Source organism: Pezoporus flaviventris, unplaced genomic scaffold, assembly GCF_033815535.1.
Source record: "Pezoporus flaviventris isolate CSIRO_AGI_PZ_B2104156 unplaced genomic scaffold, CSIRO_AGI_Pfla_v1 ptg000015l, whole genome shotgun sequence".
Classification (NCBI taxonomy): Eukaryota; Metazoa; Chordata; class Aves; order Psittaciformes; family Psittacidae; genus Pezoporus; species Pezoporus flaviventris.
In genome coordinates, this window is record NW_026892563.1 from 18,709,319 (window position 1) to 18,722,927 (window position 13,609).

At 45.3% G+C, this 13,609-nt stretch overlaps 1 protein-coding gene across 6 annotated transcripts in view; it reads left to right on the forward strand.

The window, feature by feature from the left end:
- TIAM1 (TIAM Rac1 associated GEF 1) overlaps nucleotides 1-13,609 on the forward strand; it is a 192,899-nt gene that overhangs the window by 45,608 nt on the left and 133,682 nt on the right. The gene's annotated exons all lie outside the window — the stretch shown is intronic.

Genomic DNA, 13,609 nt, shown 5'->3' on the forward strand with positions numbered 1-13,609 from the left:
ATTCCAGTATTTGGGATATCGTTGCGTTTCCTTAGCACAGCAGGAACATAAGAATATATGTGTTCAGCTGCTGATCATCATCTGCTGTGGCAATGCTTTTTGCAATGATTATCTTTTCATTGCTTTTGGAGGACATTATGGTGCTTGGTGTGTTGTTCCATTCTTGTTTCCTGATTATCAGCTTCAGTTCTCCAAATCCTTCCCTCTAGCCATCTCCTTTTTTTGCTATATTTAAAACTATCCCTTGCAGTTCATATATTTCTTTTAAAATCTTTCCCTAGATGTTTTTCTTCTTAGTGCAAACTCAGAATGAGGAATTTTAAATAACTTGAACTTGCATAGCTTTTAGTTGCAGTTGCCTTGAAAATGTAAATGCTCTTCTATAAGACCTGAAGAAATCAGAAATATCCTCACTATGCTTGGGTTTAAAACTCGATTTGATTCAGAGAGGGAGTAAAGAAGCCGCTCTGGACTTGAATGATGAGTATTGCCTTGGCAGTGATCAGGAGGCTCAGCTGGAAAGTGGAAGCCCGAGTTCAGATTCCTTCTCTTCTTCCCAAGACATGTCTGATTCTTCCAGGTGAATGGCCATGGCGTGATGGGTCTTCTTGGATTTCTTTTCTCCTTTGAAAAGAAACTTTCATCCCTCAACAGAAAGACTCTTCATATAAAAAATATTTTTGCAGCTCTTGTTTCCTGGTATTGTTTTTGACAGTTACCTTCTTCTGTTGCTGGTTTGCCTGGAGGGGTGCAGCAACTCGAACCTGCAGGTGCAGCTCAGCCTGTGAGCAAAATTGATGAGTTTGACAATAGAACTCATTGCAATGTACATTTTGGGGGTGTGTGTGGGGAGCAATCATGGAATATAGAGTGCTGAAATACCAAGTATGAAGCTCTTTGTGCAGTCACAGAGCATATTTACTCCACAAATTTCTCCCTGCACTGTCTCCAGGGAGCAGCCGTGTTTTGAAGGGATGGTTTCTCTTGCCTGGGCTTGCTTGTGTGCTAAGGGAAATAGCTCTCAAAGTAACTTGGCTGTTTAAACAGCTTAGCCCTCATCTTGAAAGAGAAGAACAGGTGTGTTCAATGAAAAAATAAAATCCAGGCAAGATGTGCTAGATACTGGCTTCTATTTAGTGTCACATGAACCAGTATTATACTAAATCCATTTTTTGTCACGCCCATATGCCTCCTTTTGTGGCAGACTTTGCTGAAGAGTCAGCTGATTCTCTGGATGTTTTGCTGAGAGGCCTCTTTGGCTTTATCTGCTGAGAATCTTGAACATGAATTTCATGGTGCAAAAGGATGGCAGTGAGAAATGACATTACAGGCTTGGACCAAAGCCAAATGACATCCATGGAAAATTCTTAAACTTGTGTTGGTGGGCTCTCTATTGTGTCCAGAATGGCTTAATTTGTTTCATGTTGGCCAGTGTAAATCGCTTTTAGATGATACAAAGAATGATGATCTTATGCTCGTTTTTCTTTTCAGTATGATAGCTCTGGGTCAGAAGAGCATCTGCTGTTAGAAACTGAGGAAGGGAGACAAATGCATAGTACCCGAGGGCTTTGCTTCTGATTTGATCAAGCTGTACCATGCAAGCTTTTCTTACTTTTCTCTTTGCAAAATACCATATGCTTATCTATCTATCTATCTATCTATCTATCTATCTATCTATCTATCTATCTATCTATCTGTCAATATTTCTTTACAATACAGTTGTGACCTGTTAAAAAAAAAAACCTCAAAAACCAAAAACCCAACCCAAAACCCAGAAGCGAATTAAAACAGTGGCAGGTTATTCAGTTTGAATGAGTGATGACATGCAAGATATAGGTTCTCAGGGGCAAGAAGTTATGTAGATTGTTAGTATAGAAGATGAAGGATTGCTTAGATTAAAGTGGGATGCCAGACAGAAGCATTACACAAAGAGGGTTTTTTCATTATTTGCATTCTCTAGTGTATTCTATATTCTCTAGCGTATTCTTGCCAACTTCATTTCCAGAAGTTTATATACATTATCTGCTTTTCGTTCCAAACAATCTAACACTTATTACTAGTTTCATGAGTTGTTGTTTCAAGGGGGAAAAATCTGTACAAAGCTGCCTGTAGCTTTGAGTTCTGCTCTGGCACCATACCATATAGAGTATATGCCATCTGCGTCAAAAAGGATGATTGAAAAATAAAAAATGATGCATATCAGCCAAGTCTTAGTTTTCTTAAAGTCATTTACGGTCATGAAAATCTTTCTGAAGAGTGTTCCTGAGGCTTCTCTGTTGGTAAGATGACTTTTAACCCTTAACCCCACAGTGGAGCGAGAAAGTGAGGCTCATGTTTTCAAAGTGGTAATGTTCATGTTGCTGCCCTGTAAGCTATTATGGCTACAGGCATCTCCGATGCTGCCTGGGGACCTGTCCATCCCCACCCCTCCTGGAAAGCCCCTGTGCTCTGCCACTCAACACACAGCGATGGAGATGGGAAGAATCGGTACAGTCAGGGCCAGGTTGTCCCTGAACCATGTAGCTCCATGGGGTCCTGGAGAACTACACCATCACCCCTGATAGCACCACGTATATGGGTCCTGGGTGAAGAAGGGCAGAGAAAGCAGAGTTACCCAGGTCACTCCTCTGCAGAAACTGAGGCATGGTGGGGCTCGTGCACATGTTTGTGAAACAGCCTGAGAGGGTAAAGCTGGAATGTGGGGAGATGGAGGTGGGCATCTTCTGCGCTGGGGAGTTTCTAGGGTCTCTTCCCAGCATCATTCCCCAAGATGAGGAGACTGTGCCAAAAATGAAATGAAAAGGAAATGTTCTAAGGCTTCGCAGAAAGAAATGTCTTGATGAGGAATTACTCTGCTTATAGGTTGTGTGCTTGCAGCCTTATAAATGATGGATGGAAAGACTGTATTGAACTTAATTAAAAATAAATAGAGGAATCACTGCAGTGCTGTAACATTGTTTTCCATGCTCACCTCTTTCTTTTTTTGAATTATGCTTGATTGTTCCAATTGATTGCAATTGTGAGAGCTAATTTTAGTGCATAAATTTTATAATGGAAGACTGCCAAGTGTCTGTGTAATGGAGGATAACAACTGCACAGAATTTGGTACAGGGTATGCTTGTCTTCCTTTCTCCAACCTAGTGTTATTTGTATATTGCATATATATATATATATATATGGAAATATATGCCTATATATCTTCAGTTTTCTCAAAGAAGAAAATAGAACTAAATCCTCCTGTGAAAACAGAGGAGCAATTCACAGACTGTGATGATTTTAAGGACAAGCTGAATTTAATACTGATGATAAAGTGATCATTGCCTTAGTTTTAGGACAAATACCAAAACCAACTGAGTTAATTTTTAAACTTTGCATGATGGAACAGAGGGTAAGCGGTGTTGTTCCAGTCTTAAACATATTGGATTTGTTTCCTAGCTGCTGAAGTTAAAAACCAGCATATGGGTATATAGATCTGGGCCCTTAGAAAATGTCATGGACGGTTTCGTAGGAGCCTGGTCCAATTTCCATGGAGTTCAATGTCAGGACTTGCAGGGAGAGGAGGTTTAGTTGCCACAGGATAAAAATCAAAGATTTATTTCTGAGTGAGGTGTTAACTTGGGAATCAATGTTTCTACATGCAGATTTTCATATATCCTGGATTCAAGATAAAGTATATTTGGGGCTGTTTTGTAGGGCTTTCAGTCTTCCAGGTGCATTTGGCAGAAAAGGAAGAAGTCTGAAGGGGTAAAGAGGACTTGAAGAGCGCAGATGGGTTTGGGGTGTTTAAAGCTTTTTGGGTACTCAAATAACTAGGTGAGTTCTCTTGTAAGGTAAGGTACTAAAACTCATTGGAACTCATGTCGTTTTTCTCCCACAGGTTTTTGGTGTCTCCTCTCATTTGTTTTTCACACTGTGATTCCAGTTGCGATTTGTCTTACATGCTTGTTTAAAAACAAGTAACATTTTCAAGCACCCATTATACAAACATTTGTCTTGGTTATCCTTCCAGAGTTAGTCACAGATGTAAGTTTTGGCAAAGTTAGGGCTAAGAATGGTGATAGGTGGAGAATCCACCTTCTTGAAACATCAGCTGGCTCTTTTGTGTTGGTTTTGGGCATTTTTAGTTCAGCCTGGTGCCATACGGGTTTTACTTAAGGACATAGCTTGTCCCTGCAAAAGCATCTTTAAAAAGGATAGAACAGTTTAAATATGCTCAAGAGAATTAATTAAAGTGCCTTTCAATTGGAAGGGAATGAGAGTTGGTTTCTTTTCCTCCCTCAAAACAAAGCTCCAGCATCGCGAAACATTTTGCATCAATTACAAAAGGAACTTCAGTACAGTTTTCTAAAACAAGGAATGTGCCAACTGCATCTGCTAGGTGTGGGAGTGACATTTCAAAATCCCACTGACAGTCGCATTATCAAAGTAGACATCATCTCTCTCTTACTGGTGCTAGCTGAAGATCTCCCCACTTTTGGGGGGCAAAATTGTCCCTTTGAAAAATGCCGGAGGAAGGCACAATTACCTTTGGGTCTGAAACAGGACAGACCCTGCAATTCTCTACCATGGTAAAATTTGCTTCCTACAGGAAAGCAAACTTCAGGGCACCTTGTCCTTAACTACATCTCGGCCCATGCCAAGAGGGATTCCCAAGTTTTGTTTGTTTGCCAGGTCTGTTTGGTAAAGACGCCTTGACTTCTTGGTGAGGCTGAAGAGGTAGCCACAGTACTCAGTGCTACCACCCTGATGTTGGTGGACCCGGTAGTGCAGTCAGTCCTTCTGCTCTTGCTGCCTGTGGCTGGACACTGGGGCTCAGCCTCCAGCCCACATGCCTGCGTCCAGTTTGTGCATAAGACATGGGTAGCTCCAGGCTCTTCAGGAGGCTGTTAAAATGACTGTCAAACCCTCCACGTTTAAATGGCATTTTTACATAATCCAGCCCTCTTTGCCCTATGAAAGGGGACTGAAGAAAGGGAAAATTATGAAATATTTATTGAGCCATGAGGACTTTCACTGTTGGTTTATATTTACAAGCTTGTTCAGGTGATAGGATAATAATACATTATGTGGCAGTGATGTTCCTCAGTCTTAAGCAGTCCTAATTATCTACTTACGTATATTATGGTTTTCTTTGGTAGATTTCTAGTCGCATTGCAGAAAATGGCCTTTGATGCCATATCTGCATTAATAGGAATCAGCTGTGATTCTTTGAGGAGTAAAATGTTGCAGCAACTGTCACACTGTGGAGCTGCAGCAGAGCTGAGGAGAACACCTGTGTAGCGTGCTGTCAAGTGAGCAGTGCTGTTTCCCGTTCTAGTCTTTGTATGTTGTTGCAAAAAGATGACAGAATCATCGGATTGTGTAGGTTAGAAGAGCTTTGTGGTCCCACCTCCCTCTCAAAAAGCATTTACAAGCATTTTTGTACGTGTGTGTATGTGTATGAACAGTGATCTAGTGCAGAATCATAGAATAGTTAGGGTTGGAAAGGACCTTAAGATCATCTAGTTCCAACCCCCCTGCCATGGGCAGGATCATGCATGTTGCCACCTTGTTTGATGCTGTTGCACATGTTCTGAGAGGATTTATTTGCCGCATTGGTCTGGAAGGGATGGGCTCACTCCTGTGAAAGCTCAGATCTCGCAGCCCTATCATATAGAAAGCAGCAACATGAACTGGAAGAAGGTGTCTTTGGAGAAACTGAAGCAAAGAGTGAGTCTGAAGGAAGAGAAAGGCTGCGCAGGCACGGAGAAAATAGTATTGGCAATGTAGCAAACAGCATCATAGAATGCCAAAGCCATGAACAAGATCAGGAGACAAACAGCAGTAATGAAAGAGAGCTAGTGACGCCAGAGGCTGATTTGAAGGCAAAGGTGGAAATACAAGCAGAGGGGAGGTTTCCCTCTTTGATCTATTTGATGTGTAGATTCATAGAAACTTGAGGACAGAGCAGTGGCGGTGATGATCATCTGCCTGTGGCTCTCCTTTGAGAGGGGATCTTCCAGAGGAACCTGTGAAAGCAAGTTCGTGTATGAGCTTGTTCAGCCAGGAGGCATTTCTGCAAGGGCTGCTTTTGCTCTTGAGAATCACTTGCAGAACAGAAGACAAAGGTAAAGACCCCGATCTAGTCTGTTCTTACACATAACAGCGGTCACGGCACATCACGTACTTCTCCCCGAGGCATGTGATGCTTCAGTTCAAGTTGTGGCGTATCTGAAGACATTCAGCTTCTTTCACCATGGCCTTGTCTGATGTCAGCCAGTCGTGACCCTGGACGAGCCCCTCCAGCACCGCGTTACTTCTGTGTTGGAAACACGTGCTCGGTTTGGCGTACACGGTGTGCATGTGGTAATGCCAGCGCTAGCTGGAGGTTCTGCCATTCTGATGTGGTAGCAAGGCAGGGATCTGGCAAAGAAAGGGGTTTATGGCTGTTGCTGTCACTGTCTTGTTGCCCAGCACCTGTGCTGTGGTACTGCCTGGAGGCCCTCTCAGAGTGGGGCTGTGCAGGCATGTGGCTGCAGGGGGAATGATGTTGGGAATGGTGATGGCTGTGGAGCCATGAGGAAGGCAGGCAGTGTGGAGAGAGCTGGGCCATAGGTGAAGCAGACAGTGAAGAGCTGGCACCTTGGGGAGGTGTGGAGGAGGGCCTGAGGAAAGCAGACATGGCAGCGGCATGTGGCCAGCAGCCAGGCGAGGCAAGGACTGTATCTGCAGACTGATGTCTGGATTTAGGTATAGGCTGTGTTTTAAATAAAACCATTCAACATACACTCGATGGTTATTTTTTTCTCTTCTCCTGTGACTTTTATACACTCCTAAACTTTACAGTGTTTGAATACCACAGTGCAGTTAACAGTGCTGGGTGACCGGGGGGGAAGCAGAGGAAGGAAGAGGGCATGGGGATCAGTGCTGCTTGGAGGACGAGACAAAGGCCTGGATTGTAGGGTGGTGGGAATGTGCCAGATGAGAGAGGGAAAGGCAGAGGATGGGAAACGGATGTTGGAAGTGGTGGGTCAGAGGTGAGGGGCTGCTAAAGGCATATCTCATGTCCAGCTGTGGGGACACAGCAAAATAGCATGGTTAAAGGAGATCACCATGCTGCAAGAGTGGAGAGAAGATGCCGCTCAGCAGAATAGGCTGGGATTGTTCCTAGGTACCTCATAGCCTTTAACTAATTTTTGGTAGGGCAATGTTGTAGTGAAACTCTGGATTAGTTAATGGAAATGGCTCATTGTGGAGTGGGATGCTGTGGTTGCAGGACAAGGTCGGATGTTCCCCGCAGGTACTGCAGCCAAACCAGCAATTCGCCTTAGAGGCTGGTTGGGAAAAACACAGAAGCAACTGTTCTGAGCAGCGTTGGTGGTGTTGAGGGAGCATGGCTGGAGGTGCTTGCAGCTTGTTCCCTGTTTCTCTTGGCTTACTTTTCAGAGAAAAAATAAAAACATAAAGTTACTTTCTCAAGCATCTGGGTGGGTTTGGGTTTTTTTTTTCCTTAATGTTCTGGAGCTGAGTTGCTGTTGAAAGGGACAGTGCTATCGCACCTCTTCATTTGCTGGGTCCTGTGTTCCTGCTGCCTTGTTTGTGTCTACCAGCACTTCCGGGCCACATGGCTAAAAAATGACCTGGTATCATCAGATGCACTTTTGGGCAGCCTGATTTGACTGACATGTGGGTGCAGCCATGCTCAAATGGCATGAACGAAGCATTGGGAATGTACAGCCCTGGGTTATGCTGTCCCTTTCATGGTCTTGGTTTGAACTAATAGTGAGAATGTGCTCTAAGTGACATCTCCTGCCCTTCAGTTTTAGTATTACTGTCAATGTTTGGTTGGTGGTGTGCTACACTTTGTGGATCTCATTTGTCTTAATCCTTCCTTTCCTCTCAGTGTACGCTCCAGTTAGTGCTCCTTGAGCGGAGCTGCTGCAAGACAAGTCAAAAACATCTGCAAGTGTCACAGTTACATTAATGCATGTACATAAAGGGCAAGTTTCTCGAGAGCAGTGCCTGCTCCATGGTCTGTTCCTGGGCTACAGCGTCAGACCTGCTGAGAGCTGCTTATTTAGAAAGCTGGCTGATGTTCTCACGGAGATAGAGCTGTCTTGCTGGCAAATGCTGCATAGCCAGGGTTTAGACTTGCTTGTAATGACTAAACTATGAGTTGTCAAGAATGTGTTGGAGGTGTAATATGAGGAAAAAATGGGATGAGGTAAGAGACAGGTCTTGGGCAAGAGCACAGAAGGGCATACCGCTGTGAGAGAGAGAGGGGATATCCCTGGCAGGTGAGTGGCAAAACAGCATTAAAACAGGGTTTCACTATTAGATGTAGAAGATGTTGATTCAAGAAATGTATACATATATCATGGAGGATAGGCCTGTAGGAACACTTGGAATAAATGAAACAGAAGTGTTACTTCTGTCTAACTATGCGAGAGGTGGGTGTGTTGTTGAGACATGGAGACACCTTCACGGTGGCTCAGTTTGCTGACAAAAGCAGTGAGTTGGCATGGATAGTGCTGGGTATGGGAAGGGCCATGGATGGCTGGTGGTGCCCATGAGGGAAGAATGTACATGCAGTCTGGGGGATCAGGGGCAGAAGAGAGCAGGACAGGATGATTTCTCCCTGCCCGTAGCTTGGTATGCTGGTGTGGTTTTACCCTGCCATCCCAGCCCCAAGTTCTAGGCAAGTCACTGAAATATAGAAGGTGGGTTTTACCATCCGTGCATGTGTCTGTGTTTCTTGTTTTCCCATCATTTTGTCCTTTGCCTTCTCTGCTCTTGGGAGCTCCCCTTCTGACTGCTCTGCTCTAGATGGGCGCGTTGCTCTTTAGCGTGTTAGACTCTTACTGCCATCACTTCTGAAGTGACCCCAATGCTTACGAGCATGGCACAGGTTCCTTCAGCACTGTGCTCCTCAGGAGGTGATTGAATGGACCCCTGGATGGCACAAGTTGCCCTTTTGATAGCATTGCTTAGATGTGGGATGCTAGGGAGACAACATAACCAGCTCTTTCCACTGCAGTTCAGAGGGATGGCTATTAAAAGCTGAACGAGAAGCTTGACAGAGTAGTGCGAGCTGCTTGATGGCTGCTTTTTTTCCAGATTTAAAGCAAGATAGGAGAAGCAGTTGGACATGACCTGTTCTATAGCCTGAGATAATTTCTGCACTGGCAGACAGGGAAAGAGATAAAACAGTGGAGAGCTAAGATCTAAATCTCTTCTGTACAAATGCTAGGAGCATATGTAATTGGATTGTTGAATTGGAGTTACATGTTTTTGAGGATAAGTACTGTATGATGATACCATACTGTTACAGCCATTCTAAAAACAGAAAATAGGACTGGGGATTTACAGTAGTTGCTGGGGATGCTTGGGTTTCACTAGGACCTTTTGGAATAATGGAAGAGAAGAAAAGGCCTTTGTAGATAAGACAAAATGGATCCCTAAGAAAGCTGGAGCTGTTCTTGAGGGGAGTCTTGGGAGGAGAAAGCAGGAATGCTCTGACTTCAGTCTAGTCAAGTATCACAGATTTTTCTTACACAAAATATAAAAGTAAGGAAAATTTGTAGATCTTCTAGCCAAACTTTGGTTAATTTACTTGGAAAAATTACATCTCTTTAAAAAACATTTCCATTTTTTCTTCAGTGGACCTTTCGAGAGACACATTAGAAACTGCATCCCAACTTCTATGTTAAATACGTATTATTGATGCTGTGGTTTTAAGCAAGCTAAACTTAGACGATGTCAGAACTGAGGTTGTCTGCCTAATCTTAACTTGTTCACTTTACATTTGAGCGTTTTGATGCATGGTTTAATTACAAGACACCTCCTGCATTCCCCGCAGCACCTCTGCTTCCTGGCAGGGCTGGCAGCAGCTGCACAAAATGAGGGGCTGCCTCCAACCCTGGTTTTGTTGCAAGAGGGACTTGATGATGGGGAAGAAGGCAGGCTTCTTGTTGCTGTTACTTTATAGTTTGGAAAATCTGGGGTCTGCTTCTCCTGGGGACTTGTTGGCTTGAATGGATAAAAGTCTGGGCTCAGTCTGGCTCATGGTCTGCGTGTCAGTCACTTGTTCTCTTCAGCCCCTATCCAGGTGAGGGAGAGAGGTGCCCCATGTCAGGGGGAGCTGGTTTTGTGGCAGATGTCTGTGGCAGGGCAAGGGCTGGCTTCTGTGGAGCAGGAGAAGGATTTTGGCATGTGTGCTTATGAGAGCCACCAGTGTTTCGTGTGAGTGTGCCCAAGGAGCTGGTGTGCACTGAGTGTGTGGCGACTGATGCACTCCAAAGCTGCTGCGGACCTGAATGCTGGACCGAGGCCAGCACAGCCTCTCCCTGGGGCTTTCCGCACCCCTCCGGAGGTGGTGGGAAATGGGGGAAGTGATGACCTGGCCCTGGGTATCGATGCAGATTTTAATCGAGCAGAGCGACAGTTTTGCCTGTCATTAGGATTCATGCCAGCAGGTTTGAAGACTTCCAAGCTGATATCCTTTGTGCATGTGTAGTAATGCAGATAAAATTTCCCACAAAGGTTGCTGAAGTACTGCTGGTCCTGCCTGAACTCCTAATAGACACAGTCCCTCTCCTGCCAAGTCCTCCTTGCTTCACAGTGTGTGTGGGACATCCTATTTTTAGCTGAGTTTCTGCCTGTTTACAGGGAAAGCATTTCTTTATTGAAAACCTGGCTTGGCTGAGGGAGAGCAACAACCAGCACAAAATAAACAAGGCTTTTTGGTAAATGGCTGAATAACTTTGTCCTGGACCAGCAACCAGCGGGAGCCTCTCTTAGCTGACGTAAAGATGGATCAGGACCTGGGTTGAATATTAGAACCTGCTGCCTAATGACTGATGAGAATTATGCTCCAGTCTCTGATCCAGCCTGGCCTTCTTTTGCCCTGGGTGGCATGGTGGCAGGCAGGCTGTGATGAGAAGCCTGCCAGCTTTATTTCTAGTTCAGCTGAAAGGATTGCTACTGTTTCTTGCTTTTTGTTGTGGTTGCTAATCCTGCAGGCAAGCTGTTTGTTCTTGTGTGTTCTCAGCATTTGTTTTTCATAGAGTCGTATCATCAATGAATGGTTTGGGTCAGAACGGACTCAGTTCCAACCCACTGCCATGGGAAGGGGCACCTTTCACTAGACCAGGTTGCTCCAAGCCCCGTCCAACCTGGCCTTGAACACTGCCAGGGATGGGGCAACCACAGCTTCCCTGGGCAACCTATTCCAATATCTCACCACCCTTACAGGGATGAACTCCTCCCTCATATCTAACCTAAATCTCCCCTCTTTCAGTTTAAAGCCATTACCCCTTGTCCAGTCACTACATGTCCTTGTATAAAAAGATTTATTGTAGGCCCCGTTAGGTACTGCAAGCTGCCATAAAGTCTCCCCAGAGCCTTCTGTTCTCCAGGCTGAACAAGCCCAACTCCCTTAGCCTGTCTTCATAAGAGAGGTGCTCCAGCCCTCTCATCATCTTCATGGGCCTCCTCTGGACTCACTCCAACAGCTCTACGTCCCTCTTGTGTGGGAGGCCCCAGACCTGAATGCAGCACTGCAGGTGGGGTCTCACAAGAGCAGAGTAAAGGGGGAGAATCATCTCCCTCAACCTGCTGGTCACGCTTCTTTTGATGCAGGCCAGGATTGGCTTTCTGGGCCATAAGCGCACACTGCTGGCTCATATTGAGCTTTTCATCAACCAGCACTCCCAAGTCCTTTTCATCAAGGCTGCTCTCAGTCTAGTCTCTGCCTTGGGATTGCCCTGACCCAGGTGTAGGACCTTGCATGTGGCCTTGTTGAGCTTCATGAGGCTGGCATTGGCCCACCTCTCCAGCCAGTCCAGGTCCCTCAGGATGGCATCCCTTCCCTCTAGCTTGTCGACCAAACCACACAGCTTGGTGTCATCAGCAAACTGGGTGAGGGAGCACACAATCCCACTACCCATTGACAAAGATGTTAAGCAGCACCAGTCCTAACACTGACCCCTAAGGAATACTGCTGAGGACAGAAATACACTGTTCTCTACTTTGACATTGAGCTGTTGACCGCAACTCTCTGTCTGCGGTCATCCAGCCAATTCCATATCCACGAAGTGGTCCATCCACCAAATCCATGCTTCCCCAGTTTAGAGACAAGGATGCCGTGTGGACAGTGTTAAATGCCTTGCACAAGTCCAGGCAGATGACATCAGTTGCTTTTCTTTTCTCTACCAGTGCTGTAACCCCATCAGAGAAAGCTACCAAATTTGTCAGGTACAATCTTGCCCTTAGTGAAGCCATACTGTAGTGATAGGAGAAGGGGTAACGGGTTAAAACTTAAACAGGGGAAGTTTAGATTGGATGTAAGGAGGAAATTCTTTCCTGTTAGGGTGGTGAGGCACTGGAATGGGTTGCCCAGGGAGGTTGTGAATGCTCCATCCCTGGCGGTGTTCAAGGCCAGGTTGGACGAGGCCTTGGGTGATATGGTTTAGCGTGAGGTGTCCCTGCCCATGGCAGGGGGGTTGGAACTTGATGGTCTTAAGGTCCTTTCCAACCCTAACTATTCTATGATTCTATGTTGGCTTGTCACCAATCACCCCTTTTTTGTCCATGTGGTGTTTCCATGAGGGTCTGCTCCATGATCTTCCCAGGCACTGAGGTGAGACTGACTGGCCTGTAGTTCCTGGGTCATCCTTTTTTTCCTTTTTAAAAATGGAGGGAAAAGTTCCCTCTTCCTATTAGTGGGAACTTCACCAGACTGCCACAACTTCTCAAATACGATGGACAGTGGCTTGGCCACTTCATCTGCCGGTTTCTTCAGGACCCACAGATGCATTTCATCAGGTCCCATGGACTTGTGCACCTTCACGTTCCTTAGATGGTCTCAAACCTGATCTTCTCCTACAGCAGGCAGTTCTTCATTTTCCCAGTCCTTGCCTTTGTCTTCTGTGAATTGGTGTGGCTGGAGCACTTGCCAATGAAGACCAAGACAAAAAAAATCTTTGAGTAACTCAGCCTTCTCTATGTCCTGGGTGATCAGGTCTCCCCTTTCCTTCTGGACAGGGCCCATATTTTCTGAGCAACCCTGAGCTGTTGCATGGGGCAGTGCAGCACGATTCAGGCCGTTTGCTCTTGGCAGCTCCTCGTCTCTTTTTCTCCTACATTGCTGTTTTGACCACTGCTGGTATATTGTCAACTAGTGAAAGACCATTCACGTTGAATTATGGATGCATAAAACAGTGGCAGGCTTTTAATTGGGCAGCTATTCAGAAAGCAGGTGCTTCCTCTCAGGGTTTAAGTTACCAAACTCATCAGGGCATTTCAACTTCTTGCATTTTAAATTCCCTGATCCGAAAGAACAAAGTCATTTTCTCAGCTTTGGAGGCTGACATCTGCTTACAAGGATTAAGCGTGTTCCTGTAACAGCGGGCACAGATTTTGTTTGTGGAAGGGTAGATATTGAAGAGAGTATTAAACCCTGGTACAGGTTCCTGGACTGGAATGGAAATTGCTTTGCAGGTTTGGAGGGAGGCACGTTGCAGCTTGCTTATTTATTTGGGAAATGTCTGATGATGTTACATCATCTGCAGCACTTAGAGCCTGCAAGAGTTCTGAAAGGCCTCGGTGCATTGTGGTGGGTCGAACCGCA